The 17028-nt window shown below is 34.9% G+C and overlaps 1 long non-coding RNA gene across 1 annotated transcript; it reads right to left on the reverse strand.

The window, feature by feature from the left end:
- Positions 1 to 1093: 1093 nt before the first annotated feature.
- Positions 1094 to 3933, reverse strand: LOC114317078 (uncharacterized). Its single transcript, XR_014365819.1, has 3 exons — positions 3623 to 3933; positions 1890 to 1970; positions 1094 to 1441 (listed from the first exon to the last, which is right to left on the reverse strand). It is a non-coding gene; the product is annotated as an uncharacterized LOC114317078 (long non-coding RNA).
- Between the last annotated feature and the right edge of the window lie 13095 nt (positions 3934 to 17028).

Consider the following 17028-nt stretch of genomic DNA (forward strand, 5'->3'; position numbering starts at 1 on the left):
ACACATCACTACAACAAATTTGGGATTTAAAGATGAAACAAATTTGTCCCAAAATGTATATATTTCGTCACCCAAACTAATTACGACGAACATTTTTCGTCACCCGTTTTGTCTCCAAAGGGTCATCGCTAAAGGGTCTTAGAGACGAAAAAAAAAATTCGTCATTGAAAATGATAAATTTGTGACGAATTTTTTTGTCTCCAATACACTTTGTTGGGAACATACTTGTAAGTAATTAGCGACAAAATATTTTGTCATTAAAGAAGAAATTAGAGACAAAAGTATTTCGTCATAAATATAAGAAATAGAGACGAAATAATCTTGTCACGTTTAATATAAACGAAGACGAAATTTTTTTGTCAAAGAAGCTACCAATAGAGACAAAAACAAATTCATCATTAAAAATGATAAATTTGTGATGAATTTTTTTGTCTCCAATACACTCTGTTGGGAACATACTTGCAAGTAATTAGCGACAAAATATTTTGTCATTAAAGAAGAAATTAGAGACAAAAGTATTTTGTCATAAATATAAGAAATAGAGACGAAATAATTTTGTCATGTTTAATATAAACGAAGACAAAAAAAATTTGTCAAAGAAGCTACCAATAGAGACAAAAACAAATTCATCATTAAAAATGATAAATTTGTGATGAATTTTTTTTTGTCTCCAATACACACTGTTGGGAACATACTTATAAGTAATTAGCGACAAAATATTTTGTCATTAATGAAAGAAATTAGAGATGAAAGTATTTTATCATAAATATAAGAAATAGAGACGAAATAATTATGTTATGTTTAATATAAACAAAGACGAAAATTTTTTGTCAAAGAAGCTACCAATAGAGATAAAAACAAATTTATCATTAAAAAAGATGAAATAATGTCAAAAAAAAAAAAACGTCACACATTGAGGGTAATAGTGACAAAATGTGACAATACTTTTCATCATGACAAATTCATTTAGCGACGAAATAAAAAATTCATAACAAAATTAATCTTCCACCTAAGCCAAGTAAGACGAAAAAACCTTCTTTAGGAATGGAAAATTTTGTCACTAATTCCATAATATTTTTTTCCACATTATATACCTATTTTATCAAAATCTGAATTTTAGTTCAACAAATAAAACCCTGTTCATGTTGAAACCTGTTGAATATAACAATTTCATCACAACTTAACCTAACCTATCATCAACACATTTACGAATTAACAAAATAAAAATATTCATTCATCATTATAAATAATTTCATCATAATACAATAAAATAGTGAAATATCCACAAAATATCCAAAAGTTATAACTCATACAATTCTACCAAACATCCAACAATAATTAGTGCAACTCCACAAAGTATGTGTATCCTTATCAAACAAAAAAGAACATTCAAAGTAAATTACATCATTGTTGCACGTCAAAAATACCACCCCAATCCAATCTGCAAAAAAATAAATTAAAAACTTTAGTAATTAATTAATTATACAAAAGATTAAAAACATTAATAACTCATCAAGTTACAATTAGATCAATTATACAAGTTATCCATCTAACAAGCTTTTTTTCGAGATTATGAGAATAAAAAATTAATTTTAAGGTTAATTCACAAATGGTGCATCCCATTGATGTGCCGTAAGTTCATACAACTTATATTGGTCCCTCCTAAGGTGTTTCTGTTGGTTCCTATACAAATCTATGGCTGTGTGATAAATTATTCTACAAACACAAACCAAACAAGGCCCATGTTTCTGACTGATATTGGTCCTACTAATCTTAAACCTTCTAATTTTGAAGAATCTCTCTCTAATGCAGTTAAATAATGTAATGCAAATAAAAGAAAGATTTTTTAGTTCAAATATCTGTATCCATATCCAGTAGAGAAAATTTACCAGATCCATTGAGTTGCTATCCAAAAATTCAAATGTTGATAAAATTTCACCAAGCTTTCTTTTGGCATCCAATAGTAGATTCTGACAAAGAAGACAAAGAAAACAACATTAACTCAAAATTGCAAATCAAGTTCATATTTGAAGTTCACATTAACTTCGATTATTCAAAATGAAATGATATATAGAAGAGGATGCAAGTTTTTTAGGAAATTCATAATGGCATAATATCAGAAATTTTGCATAATCATTATTTCTTCAAGACAACTCATGATCAGATTTCAAGTAACCTTTTTATACTGTCACTTAAGTGATATGCTTGCCTAAATAGAAATTAGAAGGGAAAATTTATTTGAGTGTGACAGAAGTGATCTTACCTTTTTATGAGAGGGAACTTTTGAGAAGAATTTCATAAGATAAAACAAACATGACAATGCTCAAATAAAAGGAAAATGATAGTCATTCATTTCTTAAAATTAAGAATGAAAAACATTTCAATTTCATTATATACTTTGCTTTGGGTAATCTAAAAAATGGACCAGACACTTTCATTAATTTATTAGAAATTTTGAAAAACCAGCCAACTTCGTTGGATTTTAACCAGGTTTTGGGAATTTTTGTCGAGTAAAGGTTGGCATATGTACTTCTGAAATGCTTTACCAAACACTGAAAAGGTTTCAAACCAGTGAAGTTGTGACCCCTAGAATTGGTTTTTTGCTTTTCTTAAATAGGCTCAATTTAGAGTCTGCCTGCCTACAAAGTAATTTTGAACAAAAATGCTGTAAAAAAGTACAAAGAAAACCAAACAGACATCCAATTCAATGCCATTAAAAAAATCATTATTACTTAAAAGCAATAACAAAACCCACTTGATATGGACACCAAACTTGCATTGGTTTGATTTGACAGTGAAACAAAAAACAATTCAACCAAATTGAGACACAAATTAATATCTAAATAACAGAAATTAAACCCATCATTTCCCATACAAACACATACAGCTCCTACAACAATTCATCCAAATTGAGACACAAATTTAATATCATACAACACAGGATCAAATCAAAAGAAAATCAAACCTGCTGGTAGAGAGTGTAGAGAAGCAATGCACAGCAATACAGAGCTTGAAATCAGAATTAAACAGAGCAATATAGAAATCAACTACGCCTAATGAAGTAGATAACAAACAGCAATACAAAAACAAACACAATGCATCAGAAATTCAAATCAGACTATCAATCACGAAGCCTTTTTAACAAAAAATATAGCAAATTAGAATGTTTGAATCAATTCAGAAAACAAAGTTACATGAGTCGCATTGAACTTCATGCTGACTCAAAACGAAATTCAAAATGCAATGCACCAGAGCTTCATCATAAATCACGAATTTTTACTTAATAAGAAACCACTACTTGATAATGAAATTTATAAACTCAAGTTAATTAAAAGTCCTTACTAACTTTAGTGGATAATTGAAGTTGGAAACCCAAACACCCTCATTTTCGCTTTATTCCCCCTTTTCATGCCTTTTCATCTATTAGAAACCCCTAACACTTTGCAGTTGATAGCTTTGTTCTAATCAATGAGTAAATTAATCAAACACTTGCAGATTCAAACATCTCCCAACAACACACTATTATACAAAACCCAGTATAAATCATTCAGTAAAATTGAATTTAGGGCATTACAAGAGAACATAAAACACATTAATAATTAGATAGTATGATAAAACAAACCTTGAAGACGATGAAGATGCAGATGAGACTTGTGTGGTTGAAGTGACATTGTTGTCTTGGTTAATAGACGAGGAAGATGAAGAAGAAGAGGAAGGAGGCTGACAAAGACCCGACTTATTTTTTGAAATCTTTAAACAATGTAACCCATTTCATCGTATTTCCGAGATAATAACTTTCTCATCCAACAAATGTCCCACCGGAGGCCGATCAAACTCCGACAGATCCAAATCCTTCTAGATTAATAATCTAGAAGGATCTCCGACCTCAATATACGTATACGAGAGAGTGAGAGGGTTGGGAGATCTGCAAATGCCGGTCTACGAGAGAGAGATTGTGAGCGTCAGCGAGAGCGATATAAGAGAATGAGAGGACATGAGAGGAGGATATAGGATATGTTCTCACGACTTAAACATATCCATCATGTATGAACCTTAATAGTTTGTATGGAGCAATTTTTGTATGCAAATATGATATATGTTATGTGATATTTTTATTATTATGATTATTTTTTATAATAAAATTCACTATATTTATAAATGAAAATAATGTCACGTAATACAATAAGAGACATATATAAGTAAAAAATAATATCACGTGACACATGTTAGCATACAAAAGTTTCTCATTTGTAAATGAATTTAATGTCAATTCACATTAAAAAAATGGCAATAAAAATCCACAACCTACAATAATAGATATTTCCAAGAATCCCATACATTTAAAAAAAAGGGTCTCCCAATTTAACTAGAATATCCGAAAAGGCATAAAACCTAGGAGACATCCTAAGAAACATCGAAGATGATCAACAGTATATATATATTATGTGTGTCAATTTCCGACCATACCGCCAAATTAGTACTTAGCTGGAGAGCACCAGCAGAAGAGATTAAGCCCGAACGACCTGCAACAGAAAGAAGAGATTCCGGCGGTGGTTCGTCCACCCGGGGGCACTCCGAAGATCAAGTCAGTTATCTCTCAAAGATAGTAAAAGTGCTTAACTCCCTATTCAGAATATAAATTGCGTACCTTAGACCCATGGGGGTGCCTCTCTTTTATAGCCAACACAAACCTAATCCCAATAGAAGCCTGGCTTCAATGGACTTCAGCTCAGTGCTTATTTTGGATTCTCCAATAGATAAAGATAAACTCCCTGAGAGCTTTATCCTTATCCAGGTTGAGGTCCTTTTTCATTCTAGGACTCTTGTCCCTTATCCGCTTATCCCAGACTCTGATATCTTCGAAGATAATCTCGACCTAGCCGAGATCACCTCGGCGTCACGACTGGGACATGTGGCACCTCAGCTGACACTTCGGCGTCACCTTGGCCACGTGTTAGCACTCAGAAAATATGCCCCCACAACTGCCCCTAGGTTCTATTACCTCGGCATCCTGAGATGATGGAACCTATATCAGTACTTCCTTCTAGCATGTCGGCTAAGCTCGCTTCTTTATTCATTGCCGAAGTAATAACTCGTCGGCTCAGTATGACCAAGACCTATAGTCTGCTTCCATCAACGCCTTAGAACCATTAACCAGGATTGTTCAAGTTTTTCAGCCGAGATCATCCTCCCAACCGAAGTCCTTGCTTCTTTAACCCAAGAACTTCAAGAGTTCTATCATGCGTGTGAGCTGTCATGCACAATATTCCAACCGTTTTTGCCATGTGTCTTTCCCCTACTGAGCCGTTCCCGACACGCGCCATCAAGTCGCATCACTCGTGCGTGCGCCGTCTGACAGGCACGTCGCCCTAAGAAATTAATTACAGTTTTGCCACCATTTTGTGGTTTTTTGATCAAAACCACTTCTCTCTCTCTGTCCCTTCACTTTTTGCATCACCGTTTCTGATGCATCCAACTTTTTCTCTCTCTCTAATCTGTCATTGTTCAAGCTTTTCTTGCTCTGCAACTTGCTCCGTTCACCTCCTCCGGCATGATTTTCACCGCTCCGTCGCTTTTGCAACCATCATCTGACTTCGGCGATCCTCACACCGGCCTCACTTTCTCTGGTAAGCCACTATTCCTCCTGGTTTTCAATTCTTGATTTCACTACAAACTTTGTTGTATTTTGCAGACTTGCTTGTGTCCTCGATCATTTTTAATCTGTACCTTGATTTTCACCATGTGTTTGAGTATGTTTGCTTCATGATTCTGTTTTTTTCAAATCCTTTCTTGAATATACACACATTGTTCACAAATTTGTTCTCGTTTGCCACTGTTCTTGGCCTTGCACCTTTGCACACACTCTGTCACAGTGTTCTTGATGATTCACCACTTTTCTTGATTCTGAATCATTGCTCTTGTTTTTGTTTGCCGTGTTTTTTCCAGATTCTTTCCTTCAACCTCCATTTGCTTAGACTTAGGTCTGAGATTTTCCATAGAACACACAAAACTTAGGGAAAAACTGAAACAACCTTCACTTTGGATCACAAAAAATCTTTACCCCAGCATTTGTTTAGGTTTTGCCGAGGTCTTCTGAGCCTTTACAGAACACTTTATTTCCAACTTATCCACCTTCCCCCTAAGCCAACGTCATGGGTATGTGGAAGCATAGGGTAAATACCCCAACCAAGTTGGAATATTTTAGGCAGGAGTTTTCCATCCCCGCCGACGTCCATCTGAGGTTGGCTGGGGAGGATGACTCCATCATGCCCACACTTGATTCTATGCCTTTCCCCGTTGTAGCTTTTATTGAATGTGGACTTAGGCTCCTACTAGACACCCTCTTCCGTGAGATACTTCATTACTATAAATTGAACCCAATGCAGCTCGCTATCAATTCCTACCGAGCCATCAATGGTATAATAGCCTTAGCCAAACAGGAGAATGCTAGGGTTACCTTAGCCGATATCCAATACTGCTACACCATGTATGGCCTCAAGTTAGAGAAAGGCTATATTTACTACCTCAAGCCGAGGTCCACAGAGTATAAAATCGTAGCCGACCTCCCAGACTCCAACAAGGGAGCTGGGGATGATTACTTCATTATCTCGGGGAACTGGGAGTTCGCTCCAAATGAGGACCTCCACCTCTACCCTCTTCCTTGAACAGTTTTTGTAGAGGGTAATGGTAAGAGCCCAGTGTTTATACTTTACTTGTTTTTAAAGTCTTCAATACTTCATTTGTTCTAACGTTTGTTTTTCTTGATGCTCTTCCTCAACTAGCAAAAGACTTGCGCAAGTCTTTTTTCCCCAGCAAGGGCTTGGAGAGGCTACTGGATCCGCCAGTTCACAAGTGAAGAGCTCATTTTCTTCTGAACTTTATCCTGACCTACAAGTCGGTGCTTTCCGACGTCCCAAAGAGGAAGAAAAGCAATTCTCCCCTTTCCGCCACAACTCCTCCAACAGCCTCATCATCTCGGCCAAATCAAGGATCGACCTCTGATCTAGTAGAGCAACCGTCAACCTCAGCTCCATATCTGATCCCACCATCTCAATGCCAACGGCGCTGTAGGACTGCAATTGTCGCTGGGATGGGTCGTAAGAAAGCTGTCGCCGAAGATCTTCTAGCTGACATCCCTGACTCAGTTGACACTCAACCAGCACAAGCCCAGCACTACTACAAAAATAGTTAAAGATCACACTTTGACAAAAAAAAAGATCTCACTTTTATTGGAAGTGTGATAAAAAAAATTAGATTGATATTTTAATCACACTTAATTTGATTGAGTGTGATAATATTTATTTTTTATGTCACTTTTCAATTAAGTGTGATTATATATATATATTTTTAATCACACCTTCTAATTAAAGTGTGATTATATATACACTACTACTTTTTAATCACACTTTTTAAACAAGTGTGATTATATATATATTTTTTAATCACACATTCTAATTAAAGTGTGATTATTTATATATTTTTTAATCACACCTTCTAATTAAAGTGTGATTATATATACACTACTACTTTTTAATCACACTTTTTAAATAGGTGTGATTATATAGATATTTTTTAACCACACATTCTAATTAAAGTGTGATTATTTATATATTTTTTAATCACACCTTCTAATTAAAGTGTGATTATTTATATATTTTTTAATCACACCTTCTAATTAAAGTGTGATTATATATATACTACTACTTTTTAATCACACTTTTTAAATAGGTGTGATTATATAGATATTTTTTAACCACACATTCTAATTAAAGTGTGATTATTTATATATTTTTTAATCACACCTTCTAATTAAAGTGTGATTATATATACACTACTACTTTTTAATCACGCTTTTTAAATAAGTGTGATTTTATAGATATTTTTTAACAATACATTCTAATTAAAATGTGATTATTTATATATTTTTTAATCACACCTTCTAATTAAAGTGTGATTATATATACACTACTACTTTTTAATCACACTTTTTAAATAAGTGTGATTATATATATATTTTTTAATCACACATTTTAATTAAAGTGTGATTATATATATATTACTACTTTTAAATCACACTCCCTAAATAGGTGTGATTGTATAAAATATTTCAATTTGATTTTTATATAAAATATACAATTCCCAAATCCGCGCCTCTATTCTACCCATGAATGATAGAGATGACTCACTACTAGAAAATGAGGCTTTAGACACGGAACTTTTTCACCCATTTTTTCATCTTTCTATCTCTCTGTCTCTGTCTCTTTTCTCTCTCTCTCTCTCACTCATCACTCTTCTCTGTCTGTCTGTCTGTCTGTTTGTCTCTCTCTCTTTCTCTCTGTCTATCTCTCTCATCTCTCTCTGTCTCTCTTCTCTTTATCTCTCTCGCTCATCTCTCTCTGTCTCTCTCTCGTTTATCTATTTTCGCTTTTTTTTCTCTCCCTCTCTCTTTGTCTATATCTTTTCACCCATTTTTTCATCTTCCTCTCTCTCTTCTCATTCTCTCTCTCACTCATCACTCTTTTCTTTCTATCTATCTGTCTCTCTCTCTCTCTCTCTCTCTCTGTGTGTGTGTCTCTCACTCATCTATCTCTTCTCTCATCTCTTTTTTCTCTCTGTCTCTTTCGCTCATCTCTCTTCTCTCTATCTCTCTTATCTCTTTTCTCTCTCTGTCTCTTTCGCTCATCTCTCTTCTCTCTATCTCTTTCATCTTTCTCTGTCTCTCTCGCTCATCTCTCTTCTCTCTCTCTCGTTCATCTCTCTTCTCTCTATGTCTCTCTCGCTCATCTCTCTTCTCTTTATCTCTCTCTCTTGTTCATCTCTCTTCTCTCTCTATCTTTTTTCTGTCTCTCACTCTCTATCTTTTTGTCCCTCTCTCTCTCTTCTCTTTCTCTCTCTTTTTCTCTCCCACTATGTTCGCGTTGCTCACTCTCTCCCTTCTGTCTTCTCTATTTACTGAGCTCCCTCTCGATTTATCTATCCACTACAAGAAAATGCATTTTTAGCGACCACTTTGTCTCTCTCTCGCTCATCACTCTGTCTTTGTCTCTCTCTCTCTCTCTCTCTCTTTCTCTCCTCTATCTGTCTCTCACTCATTTTTCTCTCTCTCACCACCCATCTCCTTTTCCACCTTCACCACTACTGCAAACGTCATTCCATTACCACCATTACTGCCACTGTCGCCACTTCACTTCTACGACTACCATTGCTACTACCATTGCCACCACTACCACTACTGCCACTATTACTACCATTACCTCTCATTCACCCGTGCCACTTCATCTACTCTACCACTACCACAACTTCACCACTAATCTCCTTCGCCGCCACCACCACCACCACCACCACCATCATCTCTTATCCACCACCTTCACCACTACTGCCATTACTACTGCCATTACCTCTCATTCACCCTTGTCACTTCATCTACTCTACCACTACCACAACTTCACCATTAATCTCCTTTGTCGCTACCAACACCATCACCATCATCTCTTATCCACCACCTTCACCACTATTGCCACTCTCTATCCTCTACAAAAAAAAAAAAAAAAAAATTATTATTAATTACAAAAAAATATATATTTTAACAAAAAATATTTTTTTTTGACGACGGCAACTCCCGTCACAAAAAAAAGAAAAGAAAGTTAAACGACATTATTTTGTTATTTAAATTTCATTTATGACAAAAAAAAATATTTTTTATTCCCGTCTGTTTTTCTTTTCCATTCCCGCTCTATTCTCTCTCTCTATCTCTTCTCTCTGTCTCTCATTCATCTCTCTCTCTCTCTCTCTCTCACCACCCATCTCCTCTACCACCTTCACCACTACTGCAAACGTCATTCCACCGCCACCACTACTTCCACTGTCGCCACTTCACCTCTACGACTACCATTACTACTACCATCGCCACCACTCCACTACCACCACTACCACTACTGCCATTACTACTACCATTACCTCTCCTTCACCCCTGCCACTCCATCTACACTACCACTACCACAACTTCACCACTAATATTTTTTGCCATCACCACCACCACCACCACCATCATCTCTTATCCACCACCTCCACCACTAATGTCGCTCCCTTTCTTCTACCACAAAAAAATAGTTCAAGATTTTTACTAACCAAAAAAAATAGGCCGTAGAAAAATATTTTTCATTGACCACAGAAAATAAACTTTTATTTTTGTGGAAAATATTTTTCATTAAAATATTACCCCTATTTCTACCAAAATAAAAAATAATAATAATATTTTTTTTAATTAAAATAAAAATGAAACAAATAAATTTTCAATCTTAGTAACTAAAAAAAAATGAATTTTTTTCATTAACTACAAAAAAAAATTATTTTAACAAAAAATAAATTTTTTTAACGACAGCAACCCACGTCACAAAAAAAAAAATAAATTAAACGATATTATTTTATTGTTTAAATTTTATTTGTGACCCCAAAAAAAAAAAGATTTTAATTTTTTTTTATCCACCCCCCGTCTCCCTCTCTTTTTTTTTTTCATTCCCGCTTTTTTTTTTTGCCATCCCCCCAACCCCCCGGGCGCAAAACCAAAATCCCTAATCTCAACATCACTGTCTCTCTTACTCTCTCGTTTCTGCACCGATCACCCTCTCACTCTCTCGTTGTTCATCTCATCGCACCGATCATCATCGCACAGCCGATCTACTCACAGGTAAACTCTCTCTCTCAATCTCTGTCGCTCTCTCTCCCGATCGTTGATTTTTTTTGTTATATATATATATATATATATCTGATCTGACCTAATCGGCTCCCTCACTCTCTCATCTCATCAGTCTCACACTCACTCTCTGGTTTTGCATCTCTGCACCGATCGACTCACACACGGGTAATTTTGTTTAGGGCTCTATATAAGTCTTAAGCCCGGGCTCTCGATTCTTCTTCACTCTCTTACTCTGTGATTGTTCTTCGATTCTTCTTCTGGTTGGTGATTCATCTCGGGATTGCGATTTGGAAGCTCCATTTTGAGCACAGCACCGTGATTTATCTCTGTGGATTTGGAACTCTTTGGCTTCTTCGATCAGAGGTTAGTTATTTTGTTTGTGATTTATACATACTACTACATATCTGATTCAGAACCCCAAAATCCATGTATACATATCTGATTTATACATACTACTACTACATTTGAATTTCAAAAGGACTACAACTAGCAGTGGAGGTGATGATGTGGCTTCTTTACTCGTTGGAAAGGATGATTTTGGGCAAATCGAGGGAATATATTTGGTTTTATATATTTTTATTATCAATGTCCCAATTGCTTTATACTAATGATACAATTATTTTTTGTGAGGCGAATGCAAAGCAGCCAGGACACCTTCGTTGTGTGCTTCGTTGTTTTGAGGCATGATCTCAAGGTGAAACTAAGAAAATTGACTTTGATATGCCTAATGGATGTGGCTTTATCCTCCATTTTGGGTTTTCAAGTGGAATGCTTGCCTTCAGCTTGTTTGGATTTATCTCTAGGCTCTTTTTTTAAGGCAAGGAGATGAGTACAAAAGGGTAGTGAAGTTGACATTGGTCATTATCTAGACAATGTGATTGATTCTCATTCAATTTATTTGCAATGATTTCTTCTATGCAGGATATTTTGTTTTCATTCCTTATGTTAGTTTAGTTCTATTTCTCTGTTTTCTTTCTGGGCCCAAAGCATAAACTCCTGTTTTGTTTTATTTTATTTTAAATGTTTTCATGATGCAGTCTGTGGTGGCATAATTACATAAAAGAATCCATTTGTTAAGTGATTTTTTCACATTTCATCAACATTATGTTCTAATTTGTTATATCTTCATGCATTTTAACAGAATGAGCTCAAGGCCAGGTGGGATGTAGACAAGTCAATGCTAGAAGAATCAAAGAATGTAGCTCAGAATAAGTACAATGAAATTAATGAACAGGTCATTGATTGATTTGCTTCATGAATATGCTTATGATGTCTAGTAGACTCTTTTATGCACATCACATATCACATATTTATGTACATAACTGTATGCATGTATATTTAGTCAATGCCATAAATCAATTAAAATAAGTATGAAAACGTATCCAAACTCCTCTTTATTTGGCTAGAAGTTGTGCAAGAGCAATGCATGTCATTATAATTTGTAAGTCACATTCGTAACTCACATTGAGAGAGGAAGAAGATAACAAATAAATTAAGTGGGAAGTCAGAGAGAGAGAGAGAGAGAGAGAGAGAGGGGTCTTTGAGAACCCACTTTAAAGTAGGAGGAACCTGCAAGAGGTTGTTTTCTCTTTATGTAGTAGTATGGATTTCGGGGTTCTGAATCAGATATGCAGTAAAAAATAGTGTCATGATATTAATTGGATGTTGTGCCTTGTCTATTGTTTTTCTTTCTTGGAACTGTTATGTGGGTTGAATGTTTAGATAGGTTAAAATCTGCAAGATCATAAGATTTGTGTTTAATTCATCTCATGGTGATGATGGCAAATTGAACAGTTAATTCACTTATTTCATAAATTTTAGCAATTTATTCATTTTATAGCAATCATGCAACAAAAAAGGCACATAATAATATTGTTAAATACAATTTTAAGAATTTGGGTGATGGAAACTCCAGAAGGTGGTGTTAAGAATTTGAGTGATAGTTCACCTTTGATGCAGTCTAAAGGGTACAAGGAGGTAAAAAGCATTGGTGCTTCTGTTGATCAATCTATTGATGTTGCTGGAATCTGCAATGAGGCAGCTACTCTTGATCAAGAAGACATGGTTATTGATGAAAGTAACTCTGGTGAACCATGGGTTCAAGGACTTATGGAAGGTGAGTATCCTGATCTGAGTGTTGAGGAACGCCTTAGTGCCATTGTTGCTTTAATTGGTGTTGCGAATGAAGGAAACTCAATTCGCATTATTCTAGAGGTAATATTGTGTATTCTCTTGACTTAGGGTATTTTTTATTATTATTATTTTCTGCTTTTGCATGTCTGTGATATGAAATGTGGGAGTTTTTCAGGAATGTTTAGAAGCCGTAAATGCTCTAAAGAAGCAAATGTGGGCAGAGGTACAACTTGATAAATGCCGAATGAAAGAGGAGTATGTGATGAAGATACAATATCCATCTTGCATCAGTGACAAGACTGAACCAAATGTTCAAATTTCTTCTGTTGAGGGCAGGCAAAGCCCATTGCCTACTGTTGATGACAAAAATAATTTGGTATCAACAAATCCTGTAGAACAGAAAGAGCACCTTCATGACGCACAGAATGACCCGAACTATCTTATTCATATGCCCTCCAAACGGAACCCACAAATACAAGAGGTCTCTACATGCACAGATAATCTTTCACTCCTGCAACCTGGATATGCTGCTGAAAGGTCATGGTCGCAGTTAAAATCTTATATTGGTCATAAGGCAAAAGAGATGTATGTATACAGGTCCTTGCCTCTTGGGCAAGATCGTAGGCGGAACCGTTACTGGCAGTTTATAACGTCTTCTTCTCGAAATGATCCTGGGTCTGGCAGGATTTTCGTTGAGTTACGTCATGGCTGTTGGAGGCTTATTGATTCTGAAGAGGTAAGTGTTATTATTTAGTTATGCATTATTTTCTAAATTGTTGTTATGCTAGGTTTGAGCGTATGTTATGCATATATTAGTGCCAATTGTTATTTTCTTGCTTAGCAGCAGCTACTCCTTGTTTTTGTGCCCCTTTTCTTCGGGTATAAAAAGGTTCTCGTGGTCTTACTTTTTATTAAAATTTCTTCAAGAGTTCTTACTTGGAAAGGATTGCATGTAGTAATTGGTGTTTACCCTTTGTTCTTTGAAATCTGCTGTTAGGTTAATATTTTATTTATTTATTTTTGTTTCAATCTCTCTAGAGGATTATGAGGCTTTCATTTCTTAGTTTTTATGAATTTCTCAAGATTTCTTTGGTTTGTGACTATTCATTTTGTTTGATATGGTGGCTAAATCAAATTGTGCCTGGTTCTGATTGAGATCTTATCTATAGCTTGCAGCAAGGCTTGGATCTCCAGAGTCATTACAACAGTTGAATCCTGTTGCCAATCCTACTACTCTTTTTGCTGTTTTTGTTAAGAAGGATAATACCAGACAACCTACAGAGCAAAAGGTTATCAGAAATATTGGTCTTATATAATTTTTAATTATCTAATAATTTTTGGCCGTACCAACCAGACGAGTCCCAAAATTTTTACCCAAACGACGATCTCATTGTGTTAGATCTAAGAAAGCGAGAGCGAGCAAGCGACCTTCTTTAGAGTCGAAGCAAACCATTCACCAACCAACAAACCCTAAACAAACCAACAAACAAACTCAACCAGATCAATTCAATATATATCTCTCTCTCTCTCTCTGTAATCAAATCACAAAGGTATGTACTCTCAGTTTCCTAAAAATGCTTGTATTTTGGTTGTTTTTGTTTTTGTGTTTTGCATTTGCTATTGAATTTGTGTTTTCATGAATTATTATTATTATTATTATTATTGTGTGTGAATTGCAGTGTTATTTGATATAATTATTGATTCCTAATTTTGTAGAGGGGACGATCTAATGGTGGTTAACTGCTGATATATATTCGAATTCAGGGTGGGGAGCAAAAACGCTGCAGATCGGATGGACAAGAATAAGAACCGTACCGATCTGCTTGCTGCTGGCCGTAAAAAGGTATGCTTTATGTTGTTTTTTATGCATTGGATTCAATTTCTATCTTTTTTAGAAGTGTTTGGGTTGTTTGGTTGCTGAGAAAATGTTGTGATAGAAATGAAACTGGAAGTTTCAAACTTGAGGACAAGAGATTCTCTAAGTGCCGCTTAGTACTTTTACATGCATCCTACCCATTTTCAAAGGAAGCATCATATCTAGCCTCCGTTTATTCTCAAGTAAGATATTGAAGATTACAATGAACAATACGTTGGGATGTCTATCTTTGATGTTAAACTTGCTAGTTCTCTAACAAAGCAATGCATTCAATCTTTAGGTTTACCTTGATTTAGTAAAGAAATCTCATAAAAAGATAAAGAAAATTACAAAACTGGCAAAATTTGGCATGATAAATTTCTCAAGTTTAGAGGTCATAATTAAACATTTTTACCCTTTTGTATTGAACTTAGATTAATTTGTTTAAAATCATAAGGTGGACGGAAGGTAGAGGATAATAATAGCAGAATGTGAACTGTAGGAGGACGTGCTGCAATACTCAAGGCTCTTTTGAATTTCCTTCCAATTTTTATTCATCATTTAGCTATTCCTGTTTAAATTCTATAAGGGTCAAGGCTTTTTCAAGAACCTAAAAATAACTAACTAGATAACTCTTTATAAGAATCCATCTACTTCTGACTCACTCCCACATTAAATAAAAATTCAAAGTTGTTTATTTTTGGTGGGCATCCATTTATGTGATCTTTATTTGACAATTCGGGCTTTTAGATTGTGTCACAATGTCCTATAAATGAACTGTGCTTTTTTTTTTTGTGTGTGCGCGCGCGCGCACGTGCACACGCCTGGGATTGGCCTGATTTGTCCTATGTTTATTAATTTCAGAGAATGCAAAAAGGTTCTTCTTAATTTTCATTAACCCATATTGGCACTGCCAACTGCAGAAACCTTTGAAACTACTTTTACTGCATTATTTTGAAACCAATTATAAGAGATACAAGGACCTCCAAAGCCCTTCTCTAGAATGGTACTTTGGTAAATGCAGTCATCAATTTTGCTTTAGAGGATGTTGTGTCTAGGTGTTTGAATCTAGTGGAGTCCTCTTTATTCTCCTCCACCAGAGGAGGTAATTTGTTGTTTTTCTTGGTGAGGCATTTATGTGGATAGTCTCTTGAAAAAGAGACAAAAAGGAATGGATATGATATGTGGGATGCCAATGTTATTCTGTTAAAGTATAGAAACAAACCGTGGCCCAAACCTGATTTTTATGCCAGGTGGTATTTCTCGATCTGTTTGATGTGAATTTTAATTAACTTTTGTTTACTTCATCCTTTTGATGTGAATTTTAATTATAGGTATTTCTCGATCCGTTTGATGTGAATTTTAATCTAACTCAGGTTTGTTAAGGGAACCAGACCATATATGTTCCCTGTTCTGTGTTGGCTAGAACATCTTAGGGGAGAGGTGAAGATCCTTGACAAGGATCTGATATTGGTTAAACTTCGCTCATTTCCTCACCTGCAGAATTTTCTTCTTCAAGCTATGTCTCTTAACTGTTATCTCCATTTTTTTGTTTGCCCCAGGTATGCATTAGATGATATGGGTTCTGGATCTCATGTGCATCTCAGTTTGTGTCAGAGTTGAACCCATATGAATAGGTAGTTTGGTACTAACAAAGAAGTATGCATTTTTACCAGTTCTGTTAAAATATCTTGTCTGCATAGAATTATTTTTTAAGCATGCAGTTATATTTGGAAATTTGATGGGTGTACTATTGATCTTGAGGAAAACCTTTCACGGTGATGTTTCCATCGATGGGTGTACCAATTTGTAATTATTCAGGCTATGTGGTTTCTGCTTTTAAGACCAATAAGCTTTATTGATCCTTATTTGTTTTATAGTTTTTAGTGAGTTATATGTTGATATCATATGATTTTGATTGTCCATATAATACTCCATTTTATCATTTATGTGATCCTTTCTGCATTGTTGCATATTGTCTTCTTTTGTGGTGCTGTTTTACTGATATTTATGTGGAGAATCAAAATAATTATGTCATTTTTGGTGGCTGTGGAGAAAGGATTGGGGGCAGTTTAACAACTGGATAAATTACATTATTTTTGGTGTGATTTAAATGTAAGTTTATAAATTAATTAGTAAGTTTATTCATATGCTTCTGGCGGTTTTTAAATTAATTTGTTTTTTTTTTATTTTTCAGGTCAGAAATTTCTTGGAGAGATGCAAAATATGGTCAAAGAATTCAAGAACTTATTTTTATTTTTTATTTTTTAATGTATGTAATCACAGTTAATTTTTTTTTTATTAATTTCTTTGTATATACTTTTAAACATTTAACTTTCATTTA

The sequence above is a fragment of the Camellia sinensis genome, chromosome 4, assembly GCF_055761805.1.
Source record: "Camellia sinensis isolate YWXY chromosome 4, ASM5576180v1, whole genome shotgun sequence".
NCBI lineage: Eukaryota > Viridiplantae > Streptophyta > Magnoliopsida > Ericales > Theaceae > Camellia > Camellia sinensis.